This window comes from Chiloscyllium punctatum, chromosome 3 (assembly GCF_047496795.1).
Source record: "Chiloscyllium punctatum isolate Juve2018m chromosome 3, sChiPun1.3, whole genome shotgun sequence".
NCBI classification, from domain to species: domain Eukaryota; kingdom Metazoa; phylum Chordata; class Chondrichthyes; order Orectolobiformes; family Hemiscylliidae; genus Chiloscyllium; species Chiloscyllium punctatum.
This window is the reverse complement of record NC_092741.1, coordinates 94,930,947-94,943,324: the sequence shown is the minus strand read 5'-3', so window position 1 is coordinate 94,943,324 and position 12,378 is coordinate 94,930,947. Positions and strand designations below refer to the sequence as shown.

The 12,378-nt window shown below is 38.5% G+C and overlaps 1 protein-coding gene across 7 annotated transcripts in view; it reads left to right on the top strand.

The window, feature by feature from the left end:
- Positions 1-12,378, top strand: part of LOC140463037 (protein eva-1 homolog A-like) — a 387,899-nt gene that overhangs the window by 315,546 nt on the left and 59,975 nt on the right. The window contains exon 1 of one of the 7 annotated variants that reach the window (XM_072556720.1): positions 466-486. The exons of the other annotated variants lie outside the window; for them this stretch is intronic. The gene's annotated coding sequence lies outside the window, so the exon portion shown is untranslated. Of the gene's footprint in view, positions 1-465; positions 487-12,378 lie in introns of those variants that run through there. 7 annotated transcript variants of the gene reach the window in all.

Here is a 12,378-nt window from a genome sequence, read left to right as displayed (position 1 = left end):
ACGAATGTGAATTATCCTCTACTTCATTAGTGCTAATCTGGTTTACCCTGTCTGTGTATGTAAATTAAGATAACCCATTAATACTATATTGTTCATGTGACATGCATCTTTAATTTGCTGGTATGGGCCATGGTTCATAACATTGTCAGACTTGAAAGGATGAATGGTATGTGGAGTGGTACAGACCTGGTTCAATTAAGATTCTATAGCATCAAAGTAATGTTTATTTGCCATAAATTTATAAGTAAACAAAACTGCCCTGACATAAATAATGAATATATCATCACTTAAAGAAGTTTAAGTTAGAAGTGGGTTTTTGATGGACCAGGATCAGCTAATGTTCCCATTCTTGTTTATCATCTCATGACTTTTATATGTAGCTGAGGATAATCTTGACTTGCTGTTCTGTTTTCTCTGCTAGCTGAAATTGCCTGCTGATCCTTCGGAACTTTATCCAAACATGAGTCAGCAGCTTTAAGATAGAAGGTAAAAAAATCAATAGTGAAGTCCAATCTGAATATTACCTGTGTTTGATGTGTTATGTCAGGTTCTTGTGAAATGGATTGCTCAATCAAACTTGCTCCACAGAAGAGTTATAGTTATTATTTGAGACCTGATAAGATACACTATCACAAGTCACATTTTCAGTCTATTTTACGGTGTTCGGAGTGCAATAGCTGCAGATATATACTTTTTCTAGTTTTGACTGTTCTCTCAAATCAGCCAACTGACAGTAAATCAATGATCTATACACTCACAAAAATGTGGTCTGGGAACATATTGATGATTTATAACTACTGGATTACTTAAAGTATGTGGAGAGAACTGAGGCTGGCATTCCATGCAAGTTGGAGAGGCAGGCCCAGAATTTCCCACTACTGCCATGGCATAGATGGCCTAGCTTAATAGGCACATGTAGCAGTGCAATTTAATGCAGAGAACTATCAATTGACGTACTTTGGAAGAAGGCGTAAGAAGAGGCAAAAGAGACTTAATAGCCTCGTTCAAAAGCAGTGACAGGAATCATGGTGTTCATGTACATAGATTTTTGAAGGGAGGTAAACATATTGAGAGTGTGGTCCATAAAATATATGGAATATTGGCCTTCATAAATGGTGGCTTTGAGCACAAATACAGGGATATTAAGCTGAAATTTTGTAAAACTCTAGGCTACAACTGGATCATTGTGTCCAGTTCTGGTCATCAGATCTATGAAAGGAGTGAAGGTATTTTAGAGGGTGCTGGTTGTCGATGTGTGACAATTTTCCAGGAGGTCAGGATAGTTCCACAGTGCTTCATGGCTGCAGGCAGTTGGTGGGTGCTCGAGTGCATTAATTTAGAGGCGAGGGTCCTCTCCTCCAGGCTAACTAGAAACTTGCAATTGCTAGGCAGGTTCTCACTCTGCCTGAAACATGGTCAGAGAAAGACTATGTACACAGGTCAGATGGGAAGTGTTCTAGATTGCTTCTAAAACCTTCTCACACCCCTAACCCTATCCATGCTGCTAACAATGTACTATGGACAAACAGTAGCTGCAGCTCATCATTTTAAAATCTGGCAGGTATGAATATTTTTGCATTTATAAACTTTAGAAGTGTTGAAAGTGTGCCTCAAGGTTTGAACTTGCCTGCACCAGAAAGTTGTAGCTCTTTGACTGCTGGAAGGCATTCTACTCTCTCTCCACTGGTATGCATCTACCAAACTTAAATTAAAAGTGGCTGCTTCTTTTACATTTAGTTAATTTGAATAAGATCAATTGAAAAAGAGTGTACATGAGAGTGGATTACCAGTTAAATACTTGATGTGGATGGCTTGCTTGCTAGGTGGGTAAACAAAATGGGATAGGTGAGAGGCTTTCCGTAATCGTCCAATCTTCCCAAGGTATGGGGAATGTGCCAGAGAATTGGATCTATGAAAGGAGTGAAGGTATTTGAGAGGGTGCATTCAGGAGTTACAGAATTGACCAAGAGGGGGTCGATTTTAGTTCCAAATTTAAGTTGGTGAAATTGGAATTCTCCTCTTGGGAATAAAAGAGATTTGATTGTGGTGTACAAGATTATGCTAGCTTTGGAAATGACAGCTACTACAAGGATAGATACACAGATGTTTTATGGAAGCAATCCAGGGATATGAAAGGAAGAATTTTTAACACTGCATATAATAATGAGCTGGAAATTGTTGCTTGCATATTTGGTGGAAGGGGCAACAATGAATGATTTCAAAAGGAAATCGAATGTATACTTGAAGGAAATAAACCTACAAACTGCAGGAGTAGCAGGGGAAAGGGACTGCATGGAATTTTCTGTGGACAGTCAGCAGTCTTTGATGACTCTAGTTGGTCAGTTGATCAAGGGTTGAGACCTGCATTTGATCCTGATGTTAGGATTCCCACTCCACCTTTCTATCATGTGATCAGAACTGGGAATGTTCACTGATGACTGTAACATACACAACACACAAATGCCAGGCAATGATCATCTTCAATAAGGGATAATCTAGCAAGCACCCCTTGACATTCAATGATGTTACCTTCCCTGAATCCCCCACTGTCAATATCCTGGAGGTTACCATTGACCAGAAACACTGTATAAGTACAGTAGCTACAAGAGCAGGTCAGAGGCCAGGAATACAGTAATTCAACACCTGAGTCTCTAAAGCCTTCTACAAAGCTCCAGTTAGGAGTATGATGAAATGTTCCCCGCTAACCTTCATTCAGGATAAAGCAGCCTGCTTGATTGGCACCACATCCACCAAAATTCGGTCTCTCCATTGACCCCAAGTAGCAGCATCTGTACTATTTACAAGATGCAGTACAGAAATTCACCCAAGATCCTGAGACAACACTTCCAAATCCACAATCCCTACTATCTAGAAAGGCAAGAATAGCAGATATGGGGTAACAACACTGTCTGCATTTCCCTTTCAGGCCACTGACTTGAAAAAATATCCTTCTAGTTCCTTCGGTGTCATTGTGTTAAAATCCTGAAATGCCCTCCCTAAGGGTATTGTCGGTCCACCTATACGTGGACTGCAGTAGTTCAAGAAGGCAGCTCACCTTCTCAAGGGCAACTAGGAATGGGTAATAAATGCTGGCCAGCCAGTAACAACTTTGTCCCATGGGTGAATCGTAAAAGAAAATCATGATTCATTTTAGTGTATCTCTGCATGGTAATGTATGATCATGGATATTCCCTATTAAGTTATTGCAATGCACTAACATCAAGAAAATAAGAAACAAAAACAGTTAATGAACAATGAAAGTTAATTCCTTCACATTTGAGAAACTGATGTACTTCCAGAAGAAAAGGTCTATAATCCTGGTCTTTAAAACAGTTATGCTCTTTTGTAGGCAGCTCCCAAAGCCTACAGAAGATGTTCAAGATTTTGGCAGAGTAGCAGAGCTGAACCTAGGGTTCGTCTGCTTTCTATGTTTTTTTTCTTGCCTTCCCTTTGCTTTTTCTCTTTTTCTTTAAAGCCTGGAGAGTGGCAGGTGAAGGAGGAGGCCTCTGGTAGCAGCAGCACCACTAATGCTAGAATGAGCAGGACATGCCTCCACCCAAGCCAGGGGTTCTCTGTGACTGAAAGGAGATCCCCAGCTGATTTCCCCCAGCCTGGACTCACAGGCTGAGACAAGGCTCAGGTCTGTGGCTAGGCCTGGGCACCTGAAAGAGCATGAGCATTGATGAAGGGGACAGCTGAGAACCCTGATGATCAGCAGTAGTCTCTGGAGGAGCATCGAATAGGTGACAAGAGGCACAACACCACGCACCCTAAGCCCATGGCTCCAGCTCGGACTTGGCAGTCATGATTGTAGCAGGAACAGAGGCCCCTAAAAGAGACCCCAGAACCTGTTACAGAGAGACTCCAGCCAGTATTGAGCAGCAACTAGAGGAGCAGCAAAGGAGGGACAAGAAGAGTGAAAGATGAACTCTATTGAAGTAAAATCTTGCATTATATTCAGTGTTTCAAAGTAGCGCTGGAACATAGTGATACTTTGAGTATTACACACAAGAAAACATTTTTCATTGTTTTTTATGTACATGTGACAATAAATCTAAATCCATTCCATTGAATTCAGACTTTTTTTTCAGTCATATCATGCATTTAACAAAAGTTTACAAAGTCTTCAATGGAGTGCATTTTTCCATGTTATGGGGAAAGAGATGGGTCGTAGAGCTAGCTGATTGCTGTTATAGAGAAGCAGCATGTATATATTATGTCAAGTGGCCTCCTTCTGAGATACAATCATTCTATGATTTTTTTTCTATTTTAACAGTTTGTTATATTGTGGATATGTTTTACATTTTCACCATACAATTTAATACTATTCATTATCTTGTGGTTATGTGAAAGTTATTAGTTACCACATAGTTACTTTATTTTTCATACTTTTTCTTTGCAAAATGAATGGTGTTTGCCTTTCTAAACAAGCTGGATTACATCTGTTTTGTGTGCATTTAATTGTTAGAATGCCAAACCACTTCAGTACACATTGGAAATCATCCACATCTGAATGTTTAATGATGTTTTATGGCTTAAATGTGTAATTAATCAGATGAAAACAACACGCACTAAAATTCAGGACTTGGCCACCCAGAAAGTACTTTGTTCAACTCATTCTCAGTTACAAATCCAGAGGAAATGTTGAAATTAAGAGTTGTTTTAACTCAATAAATTACGTTAGTTTATCAAATTAATTTACAACCTTGGTTTAATTCTTTTCAAACTAAATTGAAATTTTTGAACAACATAATCGAAAGTGTTTAATATTTGTAAATAGACATTATGAAATATTTCAGTTTTGGGGGATCAAAAGGATTTTCTGAGTCTAAAATAATGGCATAAAAATACAGCCAAAAAAAACTAGATAAATACGATGATCCTTCACATGAATTTTGAGTTTTATAGGATGCTTCTGTGTCATAAATTAATGTCCTGTATGTTAACTACACTGGCTCACTGGAATGGTGAAACCTTCACCTGGGAGGGAGCTGTGCTATTGGGTTTATACAATAGTAATTGGGTGGAAAATTCAAACATATTTTACAAAGGTAGACATAGCATTGGTATAATGATTAAGATGAAAGCGTGACAGAAATTGATGGGTTTCTCTGTTGAGAAATGTAAGCTGGAAATCTCATTGAGGTGGAAGCTTTTGAGTTCATCAAACGCTGTCTGTTGCAATGCCTTTCAGCTCTCACTTAACCCTCATTCATGCCTCAGAGCTAATATTTACCTTCTTTCTAGGCCTGAGATTCTCTTTTCCTGTGTCTAAAATATTTGGTTCTCCTGCATGCACACAAATCCATTGAACAAAATTATTATTCCATGGCTAAACAATTTGAAAAGTGGGTTTGTGTCTGATATATGAATGTTAAATCAAACCCAGAATGATGGAATGAAATTCTCAGCAGCTCAAGTAGCATCTGTGGAGAGAAGCAGTTAATGTTTTAGATTGGTCTGATGAAACTTTACAGTATTTGTGTAAAAACACTCAGTTTCAGTGAAATGAATCTAATCAGGTCAAAATCCTCTCCCTTTCGTCATTCACAATAATCTGTGAAACCATTGTACTCCATGAAGTCATGGTCTAGCGTAGGTTCTTTCAGAGTGTGTAATCAGTGCAGAGAGAATGGGAGCAAGAGAAAATCCTCCTGCATGGAAGCAGAAGATTCAAAGTGTCATTATGGGAGTAGATGAAAGACATGATTTATTACTACATAAACAAATTGATGGACGGTTCATCTATTATAGCAGTAGATCTCAAAAGTATTTTGTGGAAGTTGACCAAAAGAATTATTTTAAAGGTAAATTATATTATTGTCCAGTGGCAAGATTTTATCAGTGTTTTCATTGCAGTTTAGGTACGGAATTACACCTTGTATTTACAGAGATTGAATAATAGAATAACTCAGTGTCCATATTCCTTGTTTAAAAACATTCCTTGGTCTTGAGAATTTGGATTCATGCCAGGCAATAACATTTTGAAGGTACTATATCTGAGTTTAAAATACAGTTTATGGGTTTCATCCTGATGTTACTGTATTTTGCCTTTTCTCAGGATTTGTAACAACATTTCTTTGACTGACCTGCATAAAGCTTCAATGAAATCTTTAATTGAAGAAACACTGGCATTTAATAGTGCTCAGTTAACAACCTGAATAACACATGGCAGCCCACATTTAGAGATCATTTTGGTGTGATTTCACAGAGGAGAGATGTAAACAATTTTTCAGGCAAACCTATGTTCCTGTGGGTTTCAGGAAAAAAAGGCAGAAATGGTTCTGCAGTGGAAGTGATCAATGTGTTGGGGGAACCTTGAAATTCTACTTTATTTTTTACTCCTGTTCCAGAGACTCATTAATGTGGGTTTGAAATTTGGGGTCTATATATTGAGTTGTTTTGTAGCCCATGTAGGGAACAGGAGTGGAAATGGGAGCATCAATGCAGTACATGCCAGTTTGCTGGAAGGCAGCAGGTAACCAATCAAGCTTGTTAGCAGGATACTTAGGTAGAGTAAAGGATGTTGGCTTGGATTTTCCAATTGACTTTCAACTGTCTGGAGACAGTTCTCAATACTTGATGTAATCTTATCGGAACTCCAAGGCTTTTCCCAAGCTTTAGCAAAGCCTATCTGTGTCACTGCATCTTTTATGCATCTGCCAAGCAGTGAGACAAATGTTTTTGCTAGACAGAAATGAATCATCAATTAAGGGAGATTAGTTCTAGGTAATCTATTTAGGAATGGCACAGCTTGCCTCATTAATATTTAGCATATCATACCGAAGAGCAAACAAGCTACACATTGAGAATTCTTGACATTGAAGTCTGAGCAGGTACCTAGTGTCTTCAGGACATACTTCATCAAATAAGTGGACCTGCACAACACAAATCTTAAAATTCAGTGCAATATTCATGAACAAAATGATATTTTTTTAAAAAAAACGTTAGTTTTCTAAAGCGATCTGCAGTAGCCATCCAACTGGGAAGTTAAATCATTCAATCTAGTGAAACATGACTGGTGAGAATGAACAGTTGTCATCAACTTTAATGTTGTTTTCAAATTTTGCATAGGGTTGAACTTTAAGCTCTGATAGCACTCCACATCTACGGACTTTGGAATCTGATATGTGGTGACCTCTCAGAACCCTCATGGCACACTCTGATCCACTTACAGTATGCTTCTGCACTTTAGTGCTGCATTGGTAACTATTATTGTAATGCTGTTTTAAGGAGATTGTGTACTCCGACACTAATCTGCATGCCCCCACACTGACTTATTGTGCTGACTCCCCCTGTGGGGTGTGAGTCTGGGTGGGATGCTCCTCAGAGAGTCAGTTTGGATGTGTGGCCAAATGGCCAGGGATTTGATTCTATGATTGAATGATACAAGAATAATGGCAGGCCAAAGAATATCATCTAAGTCCTGAAAAAACTTTCAAAAAGGATTAGAATGCCAAGTAAATGTTGATATTGTTGAAATGATACTTTGCAATTAAAATTAATGCTAATATGTAGCAGAAGGTCTGGATATCGAGACTCAAATTCTCTTATTGCAATCCCTAATCTCGGCTATCTCATTGGCCAGTACGACATAACAAATTAAGGGAAATATCAGAGGGAGAGTTCCTGTGGATATTTCAGTAGCTTTTCTCAAAATTAGTTGTGTACCATGATTGTTAGAACCCTGGCAATAGGTTGCCTATTTTGGATGATAGTTTGGGGATGTCAGAGTGACTAACGTTTGGAGGGGAGCACGATCAATGGAGATGGGCAGTGTAGAAATAATAATGGTGTAAAAGTAGAAATTATGTTGTTTATGATTTTGCAATACTTCAGAATAAAATTTGTTTTGTATTTAACTGACTGGCGATTTATTTAATGTATGTTGTGCTAACCATATGTCTCTCAATCCTATAATAAGGTTAGCAACGTTTTGTGTTCAGAATTAAAAGGAGTCTCAATAGTCTGGATTCACTCTATAACATGCCTATTATAATTATCTAATCATCTTGTCATCTCTGAATAATATTTATTAGCTTAACTGCAGCTATTTTCAGCTGAATGTGAACCATCTGGTTTTGCTGTTCCTGCTCTGACAGAGCTGGGAAACAGGAGCTCATTAAGCTGAATCCTTTACTTGTAAAACTAGAAGATATTTACATGGAAGCATTCAAGGTCAGCCATATCTAAGTCTTTATTTTCCTCCCTAGCTCCCATTTTTCTCGAGAGGAAAGCATTTGTCATGTTTTGATGTCATTTATTTGTGGTGAATTGGGAAGACTGCAATGCAGCCATTGTTTGCTAGGTATGTTACTGGTACAGCTATGCAAACATATGGGATGTGTTTTTATTTGTTAACAGGTATGTAATTATAAATTAGTTTAACTCTAAGAAGCTTACACAATTAAACAAAATTACAATTATGGAATTGATGTTAAATTTATGGGACTAAGTGGTGAAAAATTAATGTTTCTTTATATTAGTCATAGAGTCATAGAGATGTACAGCATGGAAGCAGACCCTTCGGTCCAACCCGTCCATGCTGACCAGATATCCCAACCCAAACTAGTCCCACCTGCCAGCACCCGGCCCATATCTCTCCAAACCCTTCCTATTCATATACCCATCCAAATGCCTCTTAAATATTGCAATTGTACCAGCCTTCACCACATCCTCTGGCAGCTCATTCCATTCACATACCACCCTCTGCGTGAAAAAGTTGCCCCTTAGGTCTCTTTTATATCTTTCCCCTCTCACCCTAAACCTATGCCCTCTAGTTCTGGACTCCCCGATCCCAGGGAAAAGACTTTGTCTATTTATCCTATCCATGCCCCTCATAATTTTGTAAACCTCTACAAGGTCACCCCTCAGCCTCCAAGCTCCAGGGAAAACAACCCCAGCCCGTTCAGCCTCTCCCTGTAGCTCAAATCCTCCAACCCTGGCAACATCCTTGTATATCTTTTCTGAACCCTTTCAAGTTTCACAACATCTTTCCTATAGGGAGGAGACCAGAATTGCATGCAATATTTCAACAGTGGCCTGACCAATGTCCTATACAGCCGCAACATGACCTCCCAACTCCTGTACTCAATACTCTTGACCAATAAAGGAAAGCATATCAAACGCCTTCTGCACTATCCCATCTACCTGCGACTCCACTTTCAAGGAGCTATGAACCTGCACTCCAAGGTCTCTTTGTTCAGCAACACTCCCTAGGATCTTACCATTAAGTGTATAAGTCCTGCTAAGATTTGCTTTCCCAAAATGCAGCACCTCACATTTAGCTGAATTAAACTCCATCTGCCACTTCTTAGCCCATTGGCCCATCTGGTCAAGATCCTGTTGTAATCTGAGGTAACCCTCTTTGCGTCCACTACACCTCCAATTTTGGTGTCATCTGCAAACTTACTAACTGTAATTCTTATGCTCGCATCCAAATCATTTATGTAAATGACAAAAAGTAGAGGACTCGGCACCGATCCTTGTGGCACTCCACTGGTCACAGACCTCCAGTCTGAAAAACAACCCTCCACCACCACCCTCTGTCTTCTACCTTTGAGCTAGTTCTGTATCCAAATGGCTAGTTCTCCCTGTATTCCATGAGATCTAACCTTGCTAATCAGTCTCATGAGGAACCTTGTCGAACGCCTTACTGAAGTACATATAGGAAGAAGGGCTCATGCCCGAAACGTCGATTCTCCTGCTCCTTGGATGCTGCCTGACCTGCTGCGCTTTTCCAGCAACACATTTTCAGCTCTGATCTCCAGCATCTGCAGTCCTCACTTTCTCCTCCTACATATAGGTCACATCTACTGCTCTGCCCTCATCAATCTTCTTCGTTACTTCTTCAAAAAACTCAATCAAGTTTGTGAGACATGATTTCCCACGCACAAAGCCATGTTGATTATCCCGAATCAGTCCTTGCCTTTCCAAATACATGTACATCCTGTCCCTCAGGATTCCCTCCAACAACTTGCCCACCACCAAGGTCAGGCTCACCGGTCTATAGTTCCTGGCTTGTCTTTACTGCCTTTCTTAAACAGTGGCACTACATTTGCCAACCTCCAGTCTTCTGGTACCTCATCTGTGACTATCGATGATACAAATATCTCAGCAAGAGGCCCAGCAATCACTTCTCTAGCTTCCCAAAGAGTTCTCGGGTACACCTGATCAGGTTGTGGGGAGTTATCCACTTTTAACCGTTTCAAGACATTCAGCACTTCCTCCTCTGTAATCTGGATATTTTGCAAGATGTCACCATCTATTTCCCTACAGTCTATATCTTCCATATGCTTTTCCACAGTAAATATTGATGCAAAATATTAATTTAGTATCCCCCCCATTTTCTGTGGCTCCACACAAAGGCCACCTTGCTGATCTTTGAGGGGCCCTATTCTCTCCCTTGTTACCCTTTGTCCTTAACATATTTGTAAAAACCCTTTGAATTCTCCTTAATTCTATTTGCCAAAGCCATCTCATGTCCTGTTTTGCCCTCCTGATTTCCCTCTTACGTATACATTTCACTCTTAAGTATCCTAACAGAGAAACAAGTGGCAAAAAAAAGTGAGTAGTATCTTTTATATAAAAAAAGTTGGATTGAGAAAAAAAATGTCAATGTTCAAAAGTCAATGTCATACTTTAAAATAATTGTATTCAGAAATCCTTTAATTTGTATTTAGGTAAGAATATTGTGTACTGATTTATTCTAAGAACCTTTCAAGTCAAACTAATGCAATCCAGCTCATCATTGTACTTTAAAAAAGAATTATGAATGGGATAGGTTGCATTACATTGAAACAAAATGAAAAGGAATACCATCTCATGCACACTTTGGTATGCCTTTTTATTTTGTTTCAATGTAATGCAACCTATCCCATTCATATTTTCTTTAAAACTCGAGTCATTCTAAAGTTTGTCTTAGGCTTCTCAAAAATGACAAACCTCTCGTTAATCATTAACGAGACAGAAGGAAGGAAATAAAATAAAGTTTGACTAGAAGAAAAGTAAAAGCAACAGAAACAGAACTGCATGAGCTAAATTCTCATAATTGCTTCCAGATTGGTCCTTGCTTAACAAAGCTTTAGGGGCTTTCCTTCTCTGGTATGTCCGTACCATTACCAAGGACCTTAGATTAACACAGTGCCATGTTATCAAGATTGCATATGTAACATGATTTTGCTTATGCTCATACATTTAATCACCAGCGAAAGGTTGCTTGATAGAGTAATTTCTTATAAATAATAAAGAACATGAACAACATAATCTGCCAATTATAGGTAAGACAACCGTACTGCAGAATTTTTTGCTTCAGATATTTGATTTTACTGTTTCACAAGATGTTGGCATCATTGATTAGGCCAGTTGTTGTTCCATCCCTAACTGCTATTGAGAAGCTGGTTATGCACTGATGCATTAGAGTGCCATTAGGAAAGGAGTTCCGGATAAATTAATGAGCATTGAAATATGGGGGAAAAGCAGTAGATGGAATATTAGTATTGCAAGTAATGTTATCAGCACTTCTTCTCCGACGCTAGAGCATCAGAGACTCTACCCTATGTAATTATCTTTATATAAAAATATTAGCTTGTTGGCACAAGGGATCAAGCTTCCTTTAACAAGTTAGAAATAAGTTTTTCTATATAAAAGGGTTGTTTTTTTTGTTGGTCTATAGAAAGAGGATCTTAGAAACTACTACATTTTAGCTTGCATTAATTCTCATCTACAAGCCAGTTTGTTGGAAACTTCCAGGCTGTTTGAATTAAGTTCAATCTGCCAAAATGAAATACAAGACTGTGTGAGAACTTCATTTTTAGAGAATAATTAAAAAGTGGATTTACTTACAATATATTGAATAATGACCCTTTTGTAGGCATTTCAGCATTGCAATAATATGTGCAAATCATCTGTTGTTTTATTGTAAGAGTCAGTTTGTCACAAGTGACTAAGTCTGCCGAGGAAAATAAGGATACTGTGTCTTTGAAAGAAGCAAATAGGTATGTTATTTTGCATAGAATTCAGCATTGGAAACACTCAGTTCATTCATACCTCAAACCAATGTGTGACCTGCAACATTTCTGCCATAAATTGCTGAGCACATTTGAAACTTCACAGCATGATATTGATTCCAATGTGTTGTTTGAATGTGGAAGAGGATGCATTGATGAGTACAAATAAAAAAGATATTTATGGAGCATATTGGTGGTTGTGTTGAACTGGAAGAAAAAATTGCTAATGTTATGTACTTTCCTCACATAGTAACAAGCCATAACATTAATCCATTGTTCACAGTCATTAAGATAAAACCATATTATGAGCAACTTTTTACTTCCTCCCTTTCAGTTTAATGTCTTGTGCTGACTTTCCTGTCCTAACTGT